The sequence below is a fragment of the Aulonocara stuartgranti genome (assembly GCF_965226115.1).
Source record: "Aulonocara stuartgranti genome assembly, chromosome: 7".
Lineage (NCBI taxonomy): Eukaryota > Metazoa > Chordata > Actinopteri > Cichliformes > Cichlidae > Aulonocara > Aulonocara stuartgranti.
Window position 1 is genome coordinate 43,573,850 of NC_138945.1, and position 19,449 is coordinate 43,593,298.

The 19,449-nt window shown below is 38.5% G+C and overlaps 1 long non-coding RNA gene across 1 annotated transcript; it reads left to right on the forward strand.

Moving 5' to 3' along the window:
* Window positions 1-16,687: 16,687 nt before the first annotated feature.
* Window positions 16,688-18,635, forward strand: LOC309711477. The gene is made up of 3 exons (XR_014277983.1): window positions 16,688-17,488; window positions 17,574-17,685; window positions 17,766-18,635. It is a non-coding gene; the product is annotated as an uncharacterized lncRNA (long non-coding RNA).
* The last annotated feature ends 814 nt before the right edge of the window (window positions 18,636-19,449 follow it).

A 19,449-nucleotide genomic window follows, 5' to 3' on the forward strand; every position in this document is an offset into this window, starting at 1 on the left:
AGCTGAGCGCAGATGGAGAAAAAACAAACCTCCAGGTTCATTATGACATCTATAAAGAGAAACTTCACAATTATAATTTACAACTGAGGAGTGCAAGAAGGTCCTACTTCTTTGACATCATCACCAAAAACAGTTGACAGGCTAACAAACCCTCCTGTGTCAGTGGCAGCTGCACTTCATTCAACCATGGCCTGCAATGACTTTGCCAAATTCTTCACAGAAAAAATCCAAAAGATTAGACAAGCAATTGGTACATCAACAGCATATTCAGGATATGTACTGTGTCCACCGAAAAACTGTTTAAACGCCATCAAACAGTTTCACCCTATTAACAGCAAAGACCTGGAGGACATCTTAGGTCAACTGAACTCCTCCTCTTGCTGCTTAGATGTCCTGCCAACAAGTTTTTTCAAAGAGGTCTCAAAGACTTTGGAGTCAGACCTGTTACAGATCGTCAACTTTTCTTTAATATCAGGCGTGTTTCCAGAACCACTAAAAACTGCTGTAATTAAACCTATACTGAAAAAGGACAATCTTGACAAGACACAAATGAACAACTACAGGCCGATCTCAAATCTCCCATTTTTAAGTAAGATCATTGAAAAAGCAGTTTCTTAACAGCTCAATTACTTCTTAACACAGAATAACTGCTATGATGCCTTCCAGTCAGGTTTTAGACAGAACCACAGCACTGAAACCGCTCTGACAAAAGTGTTCAATGACATATGTCTGAATACAGACAGTGGAAAAATGTCAGTCTTAGTTTTACTGGATCTCAGTGCAGCATTTGATACAGTTGACCACAACATATTACTCAAACAACTGGAGAACTGGGCAGGTCTTTCAGGAACTGTACTAAACTGGTTCAAAACATATTTAGAAAACAGGAAATACTTTGTATCAATAGGTAACTTCACATCTGAGCAGACAAGTATCACATGTGGAGTTCCCCAAGGTTCCATCATGGGACCTCTTCTGTTTAACATTTACATGCTCCCACTGGCACAGATTATAAAGAACAACAAAATAAACTATCATAGCTATGCAGATGACACACAATGTCACCAGGAGACCGAGGCCCTGTACAGGTTCTTGGTAAATGCATTGAGGAAATCAATGACTGGTTGTGCCACAATTTTCTTCAGCTAAACAAAAACAAAACTGAGGTAATAGTCTTTGGCGCCAAAGAAAAACGATTACAGGTCACCAGAGAACTTCAATCTATACACCTAAAAACCACAAACCAGGCGACCACAAAATTTGGGTGTAGTGATGGATGCAGACCTGAACTTAGAAAAACACATTAAGACAATAAGAAAATCAGCTTACTATCACCTCAAGAATATTTCAAGGATAAAAGATCTGATGTCTCAACAGGACCTGGAAAAACTAGTCCATGCATTCATCTTTAGCAGGCTTGATTACTGTAACAGCATCTTTACAGGTCTACCTAAAAAATCAGTCAGACAACTACAGCTCATTCAGAACTCTGCTGCTCGAGTCCTCACTAAGACCAAAAAAGTGGACCACATCAGTCCAGCTCTGAGGTCTTTACACTGGCTGCCTGTCCGTCAGAGGATAGACTTTAAAGTTCTGATGCTGGTCTATAAAGCTCTGAATGGTTTAGGACCAAAATACATCAGTGACCCCCTGACCCAGTATGAACCTTCCAGATGCCTCAGGTCATCTGGATCCGGTTTTTTATCAGTTCCCAGAGTCAGAACCAGACACGGAGAAGCTGCATTCAGCTTTTATGCTCCTTATATCTGGAACAAACTCCCAGAAAGCCTCAGATCAGCTGAAACACTCAGTTTATTTAAATCTAGGTTGAAGACTCACCTGTTCTCAGCTGCATTTGAATAAAGCACCAAATCCACACTTTTAAGCTTAAATTTCAAAACTTACATTTTAACTACTGATTTTATCTACTGTCATGCTTTGTGTTTGTTTTTGTTTTTAATGTCTCTGTAAAGCACTTTGAATCACCTTGTTGTTGAATTGTGCTATATATAGCCATTTGTATCTAGAATCAGTCAGCTCTCTTTTTTGGTCTTGCACCTCATTGAAAACAAGTTCTGTTTTTCTTTACACTGGCACGCCAAAAATAAAGACTTACTTTGGTTTGAAACATTTAATTCTACTTCCTAATCAGATATAGCAGGGACCCACAACTTGATCAAAGCATAAATATAAGTCAGGCATCATAACAGGACAATTCTTAAATAAACATTGTATATAACATGAGAGTTATTATTATCAATCACATTAGAGAGACTGTGTGAATACTGCTATAAAAAACTATCTAAAAGAGTGTCAATTGTGTACCTAGCTAATCAAGGTTGAAACCCTGTCTCTTAAAACATGTTCTCATACAGCTGAAGTTCATTCTCTGCAATCGCTTTCTGAAGCCCTACAGTAAATACTTCATTTACAAATTAACACAATTTTAATAAAAAATTAACATGGGGTAATTTGAATCTTAAAACAATCCAAAGGTATTTGCTGAAATAGGCTTAGAGAAATTTAAGTATATGATCATTCTGTAGTTTGTCGTATTGCTTTGTATTAGGTGATTATTGGTCAATCTCGAACCTTCCTTTTATCTCAAAAATTCTTGAAAGAGTAAAACAGCTAATTGATCATCTGCAAAGAAATGGTTAATTCAAAGAGTTTCAGTCAGGTTTCAGAATTCATCCTAGTACAGAAACAGCATTACTGAAGGTTACAAATTGTCTTCTTATGGCCTCTGAAAGTGAACTCATATCTGTGCTTGTCCTGCTAGACCTCAGCACACCATTTATTACTGCTGACCACAATATTTCATAGATTAGAGCAATATGCTGGAATTAAAGGTGCTGCAGTGTTTTCCATCAAATCTATTTAATAGACTCCAGTTTGTTCATGTAAATGGAGAATGCTCTTCAACCACTAAAGTTAACTATGGAGTTCCATGCTAGGACCAATTCTGTTTTAATTATACATCCTTCCCTTTAGAAGGCAAAACATACTTTTACTGCTATGCAGACTCAGTGCCAAGCTGAAGTAAAGACAGTGTGTTACATTAGCAAGCTATTGCTACTGAGCTTCAGTTTGGTATACTTTCAGATGCAACATGTACCATTGTGCCTGCTGCAGATTGTCCTTAGTCCTTAACAGTCCTTTTTCCTTCCTCAAAACACTTATTAATGCTTCCACAACAATTTTAGTATGTTCCTACATCCACGGTGCTTATTAAGGGTTTAACGCTGGTTTGTCTTGTACGGTCCATTTGCCATCCTTCACCAGGTACGAACAATAAATGGTCCATTTCCTGAATTGTCTCTTGTTGCTTACTCTTTAAGTAAAGTCTCCACCTTCTCTTCCAAAAGGTTGAAAATTCCACATCCTTCTAAAATGGGCCCGGGAGCCACCGCCAGTCCCCTCTGGGGGCTTCCCCAAACCTCAGCTCAATTTATGTTAAAGCCATTCACCTTTATCTACTAAAAGCACTGTCAAACTTTGAGGACGTTGGCCCACCTAGTAAAAGAAAGATTTACAAATGTATGAGGTGATTTGTGTGCAACTTTTGAGGACTCACAAGAACATACGCCAGTCCACACACAAATACGAAGCAAGTTTGCTGGCACGTTCAACTCCTTTTCAAATGCATGCATCCAAGATGGAAAAAATAGTGATTGTTTATGTAATAATTTTGATATTATCAGTTTCACTGATAGTATTATAATTATCAGGAATTGCATTTTTGTTTATTAAAATTCATAATGACATTTTCTTCCTTTGCAAGTCAGAAAAATAGAAATTTAGTTTCAATATTTAGATGGTAACTGATACTGATACTTAAGTAACACTTGTTATTTCCCTGGAATAGCTGTTGGATAAAAACACTGTTTGGAATTAATGCACAGCAAAATTGAAGGGCATACGAACAGAAACCCTTCCCTCCAACAGACAAAGAGATGGGGGAGGTCTTTGTCTGTTGGTTCCTTGTCTATTAGAGGGGACGTCTGTATAGTTGTAAGTTGAGAAGTGGAGTATTTAACTATTTTCTTCTTGATAGTCTTGCTACAAAACATTTGTTTATTTATTTTATTTTTGGCCTTTTATTGACAGAGACAGTGAAGACATGATATACGGCAACACAAAACATTTGTTGACACTTGCCTTTCTGCCTTTTATCACCTTCCTTGTTATTCTTTTTCACATAGGCTAACTGAAATTGTAGACATGTTAGTATGTATAGCAGCTTGAGCAACTTGGGGAGATATCAATCCATCCATCAGCTATATCCATCTTTTTAAGGGTTGTAGACTACGTAAGATTATGGTAAATGGCCTGTATTTATATAGCGCTTTACTAGTCCCTAAGGACCCCAAAGCGCTTTACATATCCAGTCATCCACCCATTCACACACTGGTGATGGCAAGCTACATTGTAGCCACAGCCACCCTGGGGCGCACTGACAGAGGCGAGGCTGCCGGACACTGGCGCCACCGGGCCCTCTGACCACCAGCACTAGGCAACGGGTGAAGTGTCTTGCCCAAGGACACAACGACCAAGATTGTCCAAGCCGGGACTCGAACCTGCAACCTTCTGATTACAAGGCGAACTCCCAACTCTTGAGCCACGATCATCATGTCATATACTGTGGACATGCTGCCAGTCTGTCATGCTTACATCCAGGCCTGTTGCAAACCTACATGTGACAACTAACCTTTCCTGCATGTTTCTGTGCTATAGTGAGGCTGATCCATCTGGAGAGAAGTGTTCAAACTTGGGAGAGCTCTCTCCCTCTCCTTTGCCTCAAAAATGTTACAAATGCGTACAATATGATGCACAAGTAAGTATGATGCATGTAAGATATAAAAATGTGCAGTTATTTGTGCGTAGCGCTTGAGGACTCACAACCACACACTCCAATCCACACGCATACCAAGGAATCAGACCACACCTAAAACCTTTACAAAAGTTTGCATCCAAACCTAAATAAATACAGTAGTGATTATTTATGCATAAAGTGATTACCCACAATTTATGCAGTTGGGTTTTTTTTGCTCATTTGAGTCATGCCTTCACTAATTTGTTCCTGAAGCGTGCCAGCTCTAGACTTTTGTCCTCTCTTAAATTTTTATTTTGCAATTTTTTTAATGTACTTTTCATCGTTATATACTGAAATATTTTGTGTTTTAATTTTATGTCAGATAGAATTAAAGAAACATATTTAGTTATATTCATACAGCTCTCTGCACTGTAAGCCTAATGAAGTCAGAGATCTGATGTATTTTTTCTATAAATATATATATAGAATCACCACGTGATCCCCAGTCAGTCAGTATGATTTAATATGTAATATTAATGTCATTTACACCTCCTGGATGAAAACATGCAACAGTCACGCTAAAACCCATTTCATATTACTATCAAGACCTACTTGAGGTCAAATTGTACCATTAATGTAAATTTACTATCAGTAGTAGTAGCTGAAGTCAGTGTTGATTTGGATTTATATATCAGCATTTACAAAATGAATAACATTTATAAAATTAACTCAAATCATTTTGACAGAAAGCTTTAATGATTAATTCACCCAAGCTATAATAATCTTAATGTAATCCTGTGACATGACCTATTACATGCACAGACAAAGCCTGCAAATTACAGTGAAATATTCCTCTGTGTGTGTGTGTGTGTGTGTGTGTGTGTGTGTGTGTGTGTGTGTGTGTGTGTGTGTGTGTGTGTGAGTCTGTGTCCTAGGCATGCCTTCAGGCAAGCTTGTCAAGTTAAAAAAGTTTCTTTTCTGTAAACAGCCGTCCTTTTTGTCATTTTCATAGGTGTGTCATTCCCCCATTGATAAAAGCTGGAGACCAGGAAGCTGAGGGGGGAAGCACACCTGTGGGCAGTTTGTGTATTTGTGCTGTAGATATGCTTTGCTCTGATGGGAGCCCAACAGGAGACAAGCAGCAGAAAAGTTGAGTGCATTATACATGTTATATTATGCACATTATACACGCAGGTAAATAAGCAACAACACTGTAATTCATCATCTCAACAGCTAAGCTGCCTCCTGCTAACCATTATTATTGAGATATGTGATGGGAAGCAGCCTTTAACAACTCTTGTAGGATTTTAGTGAGAAAAAAAAAGACTTTAAAGAAAAGATTCTGGGAACTCGGAGAGGACCAACCCCCATCGATGCCAGGTTTGATTAAAACAGGCAATTTCAGAACATTCAGGTCTCACCACACCGTTTCAGATCAACACATATAAGAAATCAGTTGAATTGGCCAGGTGTGCTAGGTTTAACTAGTTGTTTTGCTAAGAACACAAATACAAGTTTTAAAAACCCATGTAGGCATCTGAAATTAACCATACTGCACAGTCCTCAAGCTCTTTAATTCTCTACAGTGTTTGTAATATTACATCTATACATTTTAATATACTTAATGATGTAGGCCTTGTTAAAAGTTATATTTTTATAGCTATGTGCTCCTATCTGTACTACTTTACTAACAGTTTTTTCTTTATTATTTTTGTTTGATTGCTTTACTGCACAGGTAGAATTATGTGGCACCATCTTCATCCATTTTTTCTTTCATTCTTTGTGCCGTGGTGCTCCTGACACTGAGAGTCATCATTCATCTTTAGAGCTGTGACATCTTCTGTCTCAGTATGATGGGTGATCTCTCTCCTCACTTCAATGACTATTATCTTTAATTTGCAGAGTCTCAATTAACAGCTTATTGCAGGTCAGTGATTAACAATTAGTTGATTTTTTTAATGCAGAATATTTACAAGGAGGCTCACAGTGGTGCCCATAGCTTTAATATGAACAAAAATTTAGAGGCACAAACTTTTTTTTCCTTGCTTAATTTTATAACATGTTAAATGTTAGACATTTTCGCAATTAAATAATAATATTATATTGCATGATTTTTTTATTTTTGTTTTTTTAGATTCTTTTTTTCCCACATTTTTATCTTTATTGGATAGTGAAGCAGTAAAGACAGACACAAAAGTGGGGAAGAGAAGGGAAGGGGAAGACATTCAGCAAAGGGCTGCAGGTCAAACCCGGGTCTGGCCTCTCCACCAACGTGGGGTGTGGACCAAGCCCCATACTGCACCACTGACTCCCAAAATGCACTCAGCAGATTAATGTATAAACTAGGTGCATTTTATCACAACTACATATTCAATTCATTTCTATTTATAAAGTGCCAGATTACAACAGCTGCCATAAGGCCCTTCATATTTTAAGGTATATACCCTTCAATAATAGTGCTTGACTGTGCAACAGAACCCCTCAAATTAACAATATTGGAATTTTTGTGTGTCTGTAATGGTTAGTTTGTCATTTGCAATTTACTTGAATCAAAATGATATAATGCTAAATCATAAGTATGTTTGTTGTCCATGAATTCTTTTAAATATTTAATTAACTTTTAATTTTTTTTGCCAAAAAAAATTGGAAACGTAAAGCACGTGTTTTTATTACAATGTTAAGTTTCAGTACTTGTATTCTTGAACACAAAAACATGTTTTATTGGTAGAACTTTGTGCTTGATTAGTTCTGAAATTCGGCGTCAATAAAAATATAAATTTTCATTTTAAATGTGTTTTTTTTTTAAGATTTCTAAAATATATTTATTTTCTTGTTTTTATGAGAACTGTTAATACATTTGTTAAGCACTGTATTGTTTAAAAATGAATTTGCTACATTTTAATGTAGTCTGTGTGTGATATTGTTGTTACCTATGATTTTAAAATAAAATAATAATGCTGCTATGCTCTAATGAGAGAGGTCTAATTCTCAAGCTTAAACCTTTTATGTTTTCTAAGGTCTTCAGCAGGAAAGTTGTTTGGTAAAAACATTGTAAACTGTAGGAACAGACATACCCACGGCACATTATCAACACGTAAAGAGTTGATTATAGTGGCTTTTTTCCTTTACAGTGTTGTTATGGAGGGACAAAATGCATAGTCTGCATCAATCCTAAAGATGGAGCCATGCCGCATCAGAGCGTAGAGTAAAAGAGATCGGTGTACACGGTGCCTCCTTACTGCACTGAATTCTTCGTAGTAAGTTTGACACCCACAGATGTTTCAGTTCCTGATCCAAATATCTTTCAGGACAATCAGTACATTTGCTCTGTCTTTGTGTTGCCTGCAGTTTAGCCTCTTTTAAAGCTAATGTTTCCAACCTGAGAACATGAGACTTTGGTATTTGGTATGCTCACACAGAGCGCGAGAAGAGCTCTCAGTCCCTCACTGCGTCTGGAGGGAAGGGGGCCGATGGGGGAGGGGACGTACGTACATACATCACACGCAGAGTTAATAGCTGCTAAGAAATCACATTTGGTAAATTGCATTGTGGCACTAACCTTTTCTGTAGTAATTAAATGAGTGAAGAGAAGAGGCTTGCCTTAATGAAGTCTGCAATTTACTATCACACACACACACATACACACACACACACGCAACAGAGTCTGTGAGAGATCATCAGTTTATGAAGCCTTGCAGAGTAGGATATTTTAATTTCTTGATAATAAAATGTAGCTGTTTAAGGGTTTTTTTTTTGTTGTTTGCTCCTTGTATATGAAGAGCTGGATCTACACTCTCACGTGGATGTCCAGTGGGCTCTCAGGAAGTGATGGTTTCCACCAGAGTTATACCAATCCTTGATTTTGTTATCTGGATGAATTGCTAGTCAGAAAAATGCCTGAAATATGATGATGGCAGATTTAGACTGTAACAGGATTTCTGTGTTGGCACATACTCTCCACTGATTTTGTGCTGTCTCTGGGTCAGTGGGCCTCCAGCTGTCCCAGCAGCCCCTCAGCTGGTGTATGTGCTCAAGGTTTCAGTGCATGTGCAAGAGTGTAACCATATTGTGAGGGAACTGATGGCATGATTCACTTGGCATGAACCAACTCAGCAGCTTCCATTAGTTTGTTGTCAGCAGTAAAATACTGTGAAATACTGAACCACAGTTTCTCTGGATTAATTTGCTGAACCTGATTGGGTGTAAAAGTTAAGCAATGTAAACTCAGACTGTGATGGTATCAATGAAGCACACAACAGTTTTCTCACAGTCAAAATTTATTAATAATGAGTGAAGAAAAAGACCTAACCTGAACTGATGAATTGGTGCTCTAAACAAGGAATAACTGGAACAAAAGAGAACACTACAGGGATCTTTATTATGGCAAGCTGTCTGCATTTGCATCGCCCAAAACTGACTAACTGCATGCTGGTCTGTTTCTTGTGTGTGTTTATGGACTCAAATTGTCAATTTTTTTCATGTCAGTAAGGATAAATCTGTGAGAAATTTATTTCAATAGGAAATATATTCGTGTCAGAGCTAGTATTTTTTTCGAGAGAAACTGTGGAGAAATTACCATGACAACAAAGAAAGTAAAGCTTTAAAAAAAACATGGCAGCTCTTGTATTTTAACCCAAAACATGATTTTTTTTTTCCTAAACCTAATCCTGTAGTTTTAAATTCTTGATTTTAACCTAGTCTTATTTTACAAATCAGTGGACTGGAAAGTTGTGTCAAGGCACATAAAAATAATAGAAAATTTGCATCCAGGAGCACGAATCAGGGGATTGTTACTGTTTCATTAACTACAGTGAGAAAACAATGAATATATTTATGCATATATTCACTGTAAGCCTATTTGGCATTGCATATTATTAATATTAGGCCAAATGTTTCCAACGTTACACAATAACCACAACCAGCTACATGAAAACAAAGTGAGCAAATGTCATGGTGATGCTGTGTGGCAGGCACAGCTGGAACCCAAATGCAGTACTCAGGTGAAAAGGTTTAACTGAGAGAGGCAGCTTTTATTTGCTACTGTTACAGAATAAATATATATTCTTAGTGCTTATTTTCTGTTTATGTTGTTTTAAAGAGGCCAGTATAGTAAAACCCCACTTTGAGTTATAATGTGTGCTAAAGGTCACAGAGTACTGTGTAAGACAGGAAACTCTGCACGCTTTGTGCAGGCCTGCAGAGTACAGGAAGTGAAACTGGGTAGAGTACAGCGCAGGAGTTGTTTTGATCGAAAATATGTGTGACTATGTGTGACGTATAACAGAACTATATTATATGCATTTGGCTTGTAATGCTTTAGATTTGCTCAGGATTTAGCCTGTGCTCATACCTTTCCAGAAAGGGAACAAAAACCCAAACACTAAATACAAGAAGAAAGAACATATCCTAAAACTGAATCTGAATCCTGGAAACTAGAACTAGGAACAGACTAGGAACATAACTGAGGAGCGCTGGGAACACACAGCTACAAGGGACAACACGACAACAGGCAGAGGAAGACAGAGGATAAAATACACAGACGATAACGAGTGGATGGGAAACAGGAGGGAAACACAGCTGAAACTAATCGGACATAATGAGACAGGGAGGAAGCAAAACTGAATACACGCAATATTGGACAAGGGACTATCAAAATAAAACAGGAAACATGAGACGCACACTAAGACGTGAACTGACTGAATACAGGGAACAGAGGGAGCAAGAGACACGACTGAGCACAGATGAACATCAGGAACATCAGAACTCCTAAGCACAAGAAAACTAAACACAAGTCACCCAGAAAGAAAATAAACTCAGATTATAACTTTGAGCAGATTCAAACTGTAGAAATACAGAAACACTGGGTCACAGACCCAGTACCATGACAGTAAATTTTCTTCTTGAAATACTTATTGCTACCGTTTGTCTGAGTTATACAACGAATTCGCAAACCAGACAGCAAAAGATGCAGCTACTCAGCTACAATCATCTCCCAAAGCCTTTGCATAATTCACACTCTGTTTGGATACACACCTTCAAAGCAACTTAACAAAAAGTTAACTGCTTATTACCTCTCACCTAATCTCATCTAACATTTAAAACTAAACAAAAAATCAGAAAGTATTAATGATGTTACTGTAACGTCCCCAGCCCTCAAAGCCGGCAGTGTGGTGGTGTTTACAGTGTGGTTTGTTACACAGAGCAGCTTTCCAGTCGCTCCCTGTTGTCCCTGTGCTCATCACCCTCCAGATCCCAGCGTTTTCCCTTACTTCCCAATGAGAGGTAGTGTGATCAGGTGACTGCTGTAAGATGTGATAGCCAACCACACCCTGAACTGTCTGCTCCACCCATCTCCTGCAACCAAGCACAAACCACACACCCCATTCGCCCATCTTAGGCCTGGAACTTGCTTGCTGACACTGGGAGAAAGTGGTTGCAAAGACGATGCTACAATAAAAGGCTTTTTACAGTTGCTTTGGTCTCTGCTTTGGCAGACTGCCACAGTAACTCGTACTTTGCATGAAAAACAATTGCTTACCTGACTACACTCACAGTTCTGACACACTGTGAAATTGAAAAAGTGCAACACAAACTGGAAACCGAAAAGTCTGCCCTCAAAGAAAAAGTTGTCTCATTGCTTCAGCCAAGACTTTTCAAAAGCTAAGTTTACTTTAAAGGCAAATAGTTTCTGCACTATTATGTAGAAACAGCAGATAGTAAAATTATTACATTAATACAATAATTCACAGATAAATACACTGTTGATTATCTGTGTCCTTTATACCCATATCACGTAAGTGTTTAAGAAACCAAAATGTGCAAATAAAACTTGAACACGACAAATCTTTTTTACAAAGCTAAAGCTGTGGCAGTCATGCCTTATCTTGGACTGTAACCAATCTTATATAACAGCTATTTAATCTGATATATTCAATAAATATTATATCTATATTATTCTTGTATTACACACCACCTCAGTGCATGTTTAATGAAAACATTTCAATAACTTGATCCATTTAATTCAAAACTGAAAATCTAATTGGGAAACTGCTGTGATAGCTGTTTATGTGTAAATCCATATTTGTAATTGTGTGCGTATATGTGTGTGCTTGTATGTCCAGTGAATAAAAAAGCATTTAATTGCATTGTTCTTTGATCAAGGCATGTTTATAGTGGGTGAAAGTTACATTAACCTTTTCATCAGCCCTGACATTTCCTCTCCTCCAAAATGGAAAATTAAAGACCATTGGAAAGTCATTAGTGAAATTTACTGCTTCTGTTGGCTGGTCAGCCATTAGAGAGGCTGTGGGACTGTTCACAATCTTCTGCCAAGTCACTTTTTATTGTTTAAAGGAGAAGTACATGTAGACAAAAGGCTTTTAAATATTAATGCAATTAAAATTATATATATAATGTGCACAGCAAAAAATGTCATCAAAGATGAATTTCAATTATTTTTCTTGTACCAGCCTGGGTGCTGTGTGCTCTGGGCAGTGGTGCCTACACTGTTTTTGGCAAGCAGACAGCCAGCAGTATCACATAATTCAACTCCATTCAATTTAGGTTAATTTATATATAGTGCAAAAATTACAAGAACAATTGCCTCGAGGCACTTTGTACGGAGGAAGTAAGAACAGGAACAGGAAGAAGCCTGTGACAGAACCAGGCTAAGGGAAGGGCGGCCATCTCAAAGCACATGCAAAAGCGAAAACAGTTCTTATATGACACATAATAATACACATACTGAATGAGGTAGCATCAAGTATGAGCTAAAGGTGCCAGATAAAACTGAGAGATTTGAGTGCATAGCACAGTGTAGCTGGTCAGTGCTGATAACAATTCACAGATGATCTAGCAATCTCATCTGGGATTTTGTGAGATTGGTGAAAAGATGCTGAGTCCATTTTCAGCTATTCCAATATTTATTCCAATGTTTATCAAGTCCTTGCACCTATTGAGAGCTACTGAAAACAACAACCACACCTATACGAGAAAACATCAACTAGAGAGCTACAAGCTTCTAAACTGACTGTTACTATGTGCAACTTAGGAACATAATTAGCACTTATTAGCACTAACTCAGAGTAACATGTCTTTTTATATTTCTGAAATATATTTCTTATATTATTTTATAAGTCCAGCTGGCACCTTCATGGATAATATTGTGATGGAGTTCATTTTGTAGCCCTTTTTTATACTCTGAGCACTCAAAACGCTCAGCTTGCCTCATTCACCCATTCACACAAACACTTTCTTCTATGCTCTTTTGATGTAACATTCACACACATTTATACTCCAGTGGATGCATCAGAGAGCAACTTGGGGTTAGTATCCTGCCCAAAGATGTTTGCATGCAGACTGAAGCAGATGGCAATCGAACCACCAACCTTACAATGAGTAGGCTCTCTATGCTGCTCTACCACCTGAACTGCTCTACTACAGCTACAGCCACGCCCACACCATCCACACACACTGGTAATATCACTCCAGTAGAGGAAGTGCTCTAAAAAGACGTTGCGTCTCGTTTTTTAAAATGCAGCAGATTTCAGGACTGGCCCATCTCTTCATGCAATGCTGGATTGTTGTTGCTCCTCTAGAAGAAATCAGACCCTGGTTTTTCTATGCATAAGTTGCTTTTTCTTCCTGTGTTTAGCTGCATGTTTAGCCGTTGGACTGTTTGGCTCTTCAGAACTAGTAGTACTGTCACCCAGAAAGCGAAGGATGTTTATCACTTAAAACTTATTTGTTCCCCACAGCTTGCAGCTTTTCCTTAGAAAGAAAAAACATATTGCACTCTTGCAAGCGCATCTCACCTCCTTTGTACTTAAAACTTACCTAAATACTTACCTTGCAGTGAATGTGATCAGGTGTTATTACACTCTGCTTGTAGAAAACCTGTTAAACTTGCCACTGTGTCTGTTTCTGAGTCTGTGTTTTGGTATGACAGTGTATCTATAACAAGAATAAAGTTACATTTTATCTTTTGACTTATTTGCCATAAATAAGAATTATTATAGTGCCTACTAAATAATGAAAGCATTGGTGAAATGTCAGCTACTGCTCCCTTTGAGTACTTTCACTGCTGTATTTGGCATTTGAACACTTCAGGGATACATGCATTCAGTGCATGCCCACATGTTTGAGTAAAATTTCTCAAGTGCCAAAAAGAGTTTTGTATTTTCTAATCAGTTTTTCTTTTTTTTAATTTAGATTTTCTGCATTTAATTCAGTTTATTACAGTTGGTATCTAGAGCAAATTCTCTCTGCTCAGTTAAGATTTTAGTTTCAGTGTTAATTTTCAATGATAATTGTATGAGCTAACTCAGAAGATCACAGTTCAGTGCATTTATTCACACTGACTGAATAGATTTACAACAAACACAATCCAACAAAGTGGCTAGAGATCCAGAGGGCCCAGGGAGTAAGGGAATCCACACATCTTGTATTTACAGGTCAAAATCTCAGTCAGACTCTCGGGGTTAGGATCACCACACCAATGAAGGGAATGGAAGGGAAACCAGCCAAGGAAACACATGGTCAGAATCCAAAGACGTCAGAAGCAGAACAAACACACAGCACCGCAAGAGTGCTGATATAAATTCCAAGGTGTAGTATCACATTCATCTTTGCACCTGTAAGGTAAGAATCTGACTATTCTGTCTTCTTCCAATCAGATATCCCAGAATGACTGTGAAGAAATACGGGCAGATTGATATTTTAAAGCTCCCACTTTAGCTGGGGTGCTATTTGGGTGGACAAAACAGATCCTATCACAATATAACTATTAAAGACATAACTAGACACATGTTCAAGTTTTGTAAGCTATCCACTGGAGTGGGTAGCTCCAGTGGATACATTTTTGTTGGCAGGGGACTTACTGGAAGGCGGAAAAAAGACGACCCCACTTTTATTTCCAGTGGCCCTAATCCTCTTCCATACTTATGTTCTGCAATTTACAGTATAAATTAACTCTGAAAATTTAGGGTTAAATATATCGTTACATTGCAAAGTCTGAATTCTACTTCATGGTACAGACCTCTTTCTGCAAGAAAGCGGGAACAAAGAGCAAAGTGCACTGTAGTATAATGTTGTGCAATGCTGCCACCTTGTGGTCCAAGTCGAATGGAAAGTTGATTCAGCTCCAGCTTTAATGAAGCTTACAAACAATCTTCTTATAGCCTCTGACAGTGGGCTCATCTCTGTGCTTGTCCTGCTAGATCTCAATACTGCTGACCATAATAATTTATTACAGCAATTACGGCATGCTGCAGTTATTAAAGGTACTGTGCTAATTCAAGAGAGGTTGGACAGATAGTGAAGCCCCCCTGGCTTTCCTCTGTCATCATATCTGAGAAGAGGTAAAAATTCTTAACATCCAGCCTCATCTGTTAAGAATGATACCGAGCACTACTGGCAGATTTTGGAGCATGTTTTTACTCATAGAATATCATCTTTATTCTTAATCAACGATATAAATCAAAGTCTAAGTCTTTTGGTATGTTAAATGAGAAATAATTGTGAGTAATGAGATCAAGTGTTCTAATGTGTGAATTTTGATTAGTGTCTGCAGTGAAAAGATAAGACATGTGTCACCAACCAGTTATTAAACATGATCCTGAATAAGAGAAATGGTATTAAGCGTATTAATGGTTGAACACAAAATTATAATACATATGTGAGTTTGCTGGTGGTTAATTATGCTTAATTGCTTAATACTGATCATTTACACCAGCGGTCCCCAACCCCCGGGCCTCGGGCTCAGGCGTGAAATGTATGGTTTTCAGGGTTTTTATCGGTTTTCAGCGTTATTTTTTTTATCGTTTTTATCGTTAACTCAGTTTTCCTGGGTCTTTTCACGTGTGTTATGAATAAATCTTCTTTTTTTCGGTACCGGTACTAGTTTTATTTTGTTGTATTTATCCGCGACTTAAAGGCCGGTCCGTGAAAATATTGTCGGGCATAAACCGGTCCGTGGCGCAAAAAAGGTTGGGGACCGCTGATTTACACTACAGGTCAAAAGTTTTAGAATACCCAAATTTATGCAGGTATTTATTGCAGTTCAAGTCATTCAAGTCCAATGAATAGCTTGAAATGGTACAAAGGTAAATGGCAAACTGCCAGAGGTTTAAAAAAGGTAAGGTTACCCAAAACTGAATAATAATGTACATTTCAGATTTATACAAAAAGGCCTTTTTCAGTGAGCACAAAATGGGTTAACAATGTAAAGCTGTTCTGCACCAATGGAGGTTAATCAGGTCTTGAAAGCTGTTGCTATTAATTCCTACAGGTGTTCCAACCATCATAACATTTATTAAATTCCGTTCTTTTCATCATCCTAGTGCAAAGACAAGTGGAAGCAGACAAAAACAACAAACACACACTCTACAAACTTTACCAGAGTCATTTAGACAGCCGTTAGCACATGATTGTCCTTATGGGGACCTGATATGTTTAATATGCTGCTGAGAATATAGCCCAGATGAAGCGTATAGTATAGCTTTTATTTTGGAAAGAGCCATTTCTCTGTAATAAACTCTCTTTTCCAAAGATGAGTGTTTTCCCAATCAGATAGATTTTTTTTTTTTTTTTTTTTTTGTAGTTTCAGCAACATTAAATTTAAAACTGTACTTTTGAGTTAAAATATATATTTATAATTTTAATAAATAACAAATTAAAAAGGTATCAACATTTTTTTGTATCGAAAAAATATCGAACCGTGACACCAAAGTATGGAACCGAACCAAACCGTGAATTTTGTGTATCGTTGCACCCCTAGTATTTTGCCTGGCAAGGCTTCCAGAACTGGGGTACGTCTTCGTCTGCTGGGCCCTGTTTCAGGAAGCCGGTTTAGTGGAAAAACTGAGTAAGTATACCCTGAGTTAACGAAAACTCTGGGTTTTCGGTTTCACAAAGCGAGTTCAGATGAAGCCTCAGTGAGTCACTATGACGACACACTCCGTGAAGCTAACCTGCCCCTAGCAGGTTTACTACAACTAACCCTGACTGTCTCCGCCCCTTTGTCGGAAACCTGACAGTAGGAAGTGTCAGACATGGCGTGCCACTTCCTTGAAGAGCCAGTAGATCGTGAAGCCCAAATTCTCCGCAGAGCTCTCCGCCGGGAGAGAGTGATCAGAGCGCGTTTGGACATTTTATCATTTCCTGATGATTTCCTGTGTGAACGTTACCGTTTCTCAGCACAATCTATAATTTATTTGGATAACATCCTCAGGCCATATATTACGCATGTGACACATCGCGGACATGCTCTCAGTTCATTGCATATTATTTGTATTGCACTTCGGTTTCTTGCAAACGGGAGCTTTCTGTATAATATTGGTGACGCTGAGCACGTTTCCAAGGCTACCGTCTGTCGGGCAGTCAGGAATGTTACAGTTGCACTGAAACGTCTCCTGTACTCGTTTGTGGTGTTCCCCGGTCACAGACCCACAAGATTTATCAAAGAGGGATGCCACAAAATTGCAGGTATCAGGATGACCAAAACTTAATGTATGATGTGGTGATACTTGGACTACTACTTAAATTGCACATTTATTTTCAGGGTTCCCAGGCGTGATTGGCTGTACAGATGGCACTCACATTCCAATCATTGCTCCTTCAGTAAATGAAGGAGACTATGTGAACAGGAAGTCTTTCCACAGCATTAATGTACAGGTACATAGTTCCCTGTAGCATGTCAAACTAACAAATTATTTCATTATAGTAATGGATGCTAATTTGTGTTCTCTGCACTGTGAAGATCATATATGATGCTGCCAACATTATCACAAATGTGGAAGCCAAGTGGCCAGGCTCTGTCCATGACTCACAAATATTCCATGAATGTACACTGAGCACAAAATTTGGACATGGTGAGTTGAGAATACTTTAAAATATATAAAGACCAATTGCTTCAGGGACATTTGAACTGAAGTGTATCCTTCTGTCTTAGGAGAGTTCACTGGCTACTTGCTTGGTGATAGGGGGTATCCATGTTTACCCTATTTGCTTACCCCTTACCCTGACCCTGAACCGGGCCCACAGCAGCGATATAATCTGGCTAATTGCAGGACAAGAGCCAGAATTGAAATGACTATCGGAATGCTTAAGGCCCGGTTCCAGTGCCTGCAAAGACTCAGGGTCACCCCAGAAAGGGCATGTGACATTATTGTGGCATGTGTGATTCTTCACAACATTGCCACAATTAGAGGAGAACACTGTCCTTCTGAACCAAACATCAGCAGTGATCCAAACCAAGAACATCCTGACCCTCCCACGGACATACAAGATGGAAGCGCAGTCAGAGACACCATATGTCACAATCATTTCCTTTGACCCATCACCTCAACATGTTGAAAGAAGAATAAACAGATTTTTTGTTCAACTGGCTTTATTGGTCACCTGTGTTTCCTGTACACAAAGTATTAAAAGATGTAAACCTCATAAAGTGTCTCTGTTGCTTCCTCCTCTGTAACAGCTGTCAATGTTTCTTCATTATTTTCCTGTAGTAAAGAAGTTAACAACATTGCTGTTCTACTGTAAACTCATATAATCTGTGGAGTATTACTCACAACTGCATGTTGGTCTGGCTCAACAGGAGGCTGCACCAGATGCAGTACACCATCACCATCAACTGATAGAATATGAGGTTTATACAGGTCACTTATAACTTACAAGGGACCAAATGGCAATTAACAAACATACCAATCACCTTACACTTCATTGTCATTATGCTCTCAAAGACAACCAAGACTGAGGGAAGGCAAAATCAGTAGGAAAATAACTTCACTACAAAATAATTCATTATGGTAAAGAGTTTATCAAATGAATGTGTCACACTGCAAAGGTGACTGTGAAGAAAGGATGTATGCACATCATGTATTATTTTGAATTTACCCCTTATGTAGGCACTTATGTCTTGCGGGGTTATTGACTCAGAGGATGTCCCCGCAGAGATGCCTTCGGCCACAGGGCGCCCACTGTTTTGGCTGAGGGCCAACTGCTCAGCCTCTGTGAGTGGTGGTGGTGGAGGACCCCCACCTGTTTTTCGGGCCTCCGCTTTTTTTCTGTTGGCTATAACGGGCCACATTTGAGCATACAGAGTAAGCAAATATGTACTTGTAATGTGCTCAGATAATTTCAATAAGTGCTTACAGAAAGAAAATTAATGTAGCCTCTAACTGCAATTGATTTACATCGGACAAACAGACCAAGCACTATGGCTCATAATACAATTACACCTTACCTGTTTGGACTATATTTTTATATTTCATTTTTACTTGCTGCCAGGAACGTTTGGGGCCTGTTGGGTTGTACCTGCGCTCACATCACATCACAAAATAAAATGTATAAAATAACAAATAAAATAACATATGATAAAATAACGTGTTAAATGGGTGGAAATCCCTAGATCAATGTTTATATTAACACTCACGCATTGACTCTGTCGGCTATGTTTTGCCATGCATGCTCCCTGTCTTTCGCAGCTGTGGCTGTGTTACTTTTTTCCGCGGAATTTGCGTGTTATCGGCATATGCTGCCATCAGAATTTCGGCCTCAAGCGCTGTAAAATACATTGACCACGCCTTCTTTCCCTCCGTCTCCATGGTGACTCGCTTAATCTGTGCTCCGCTTAT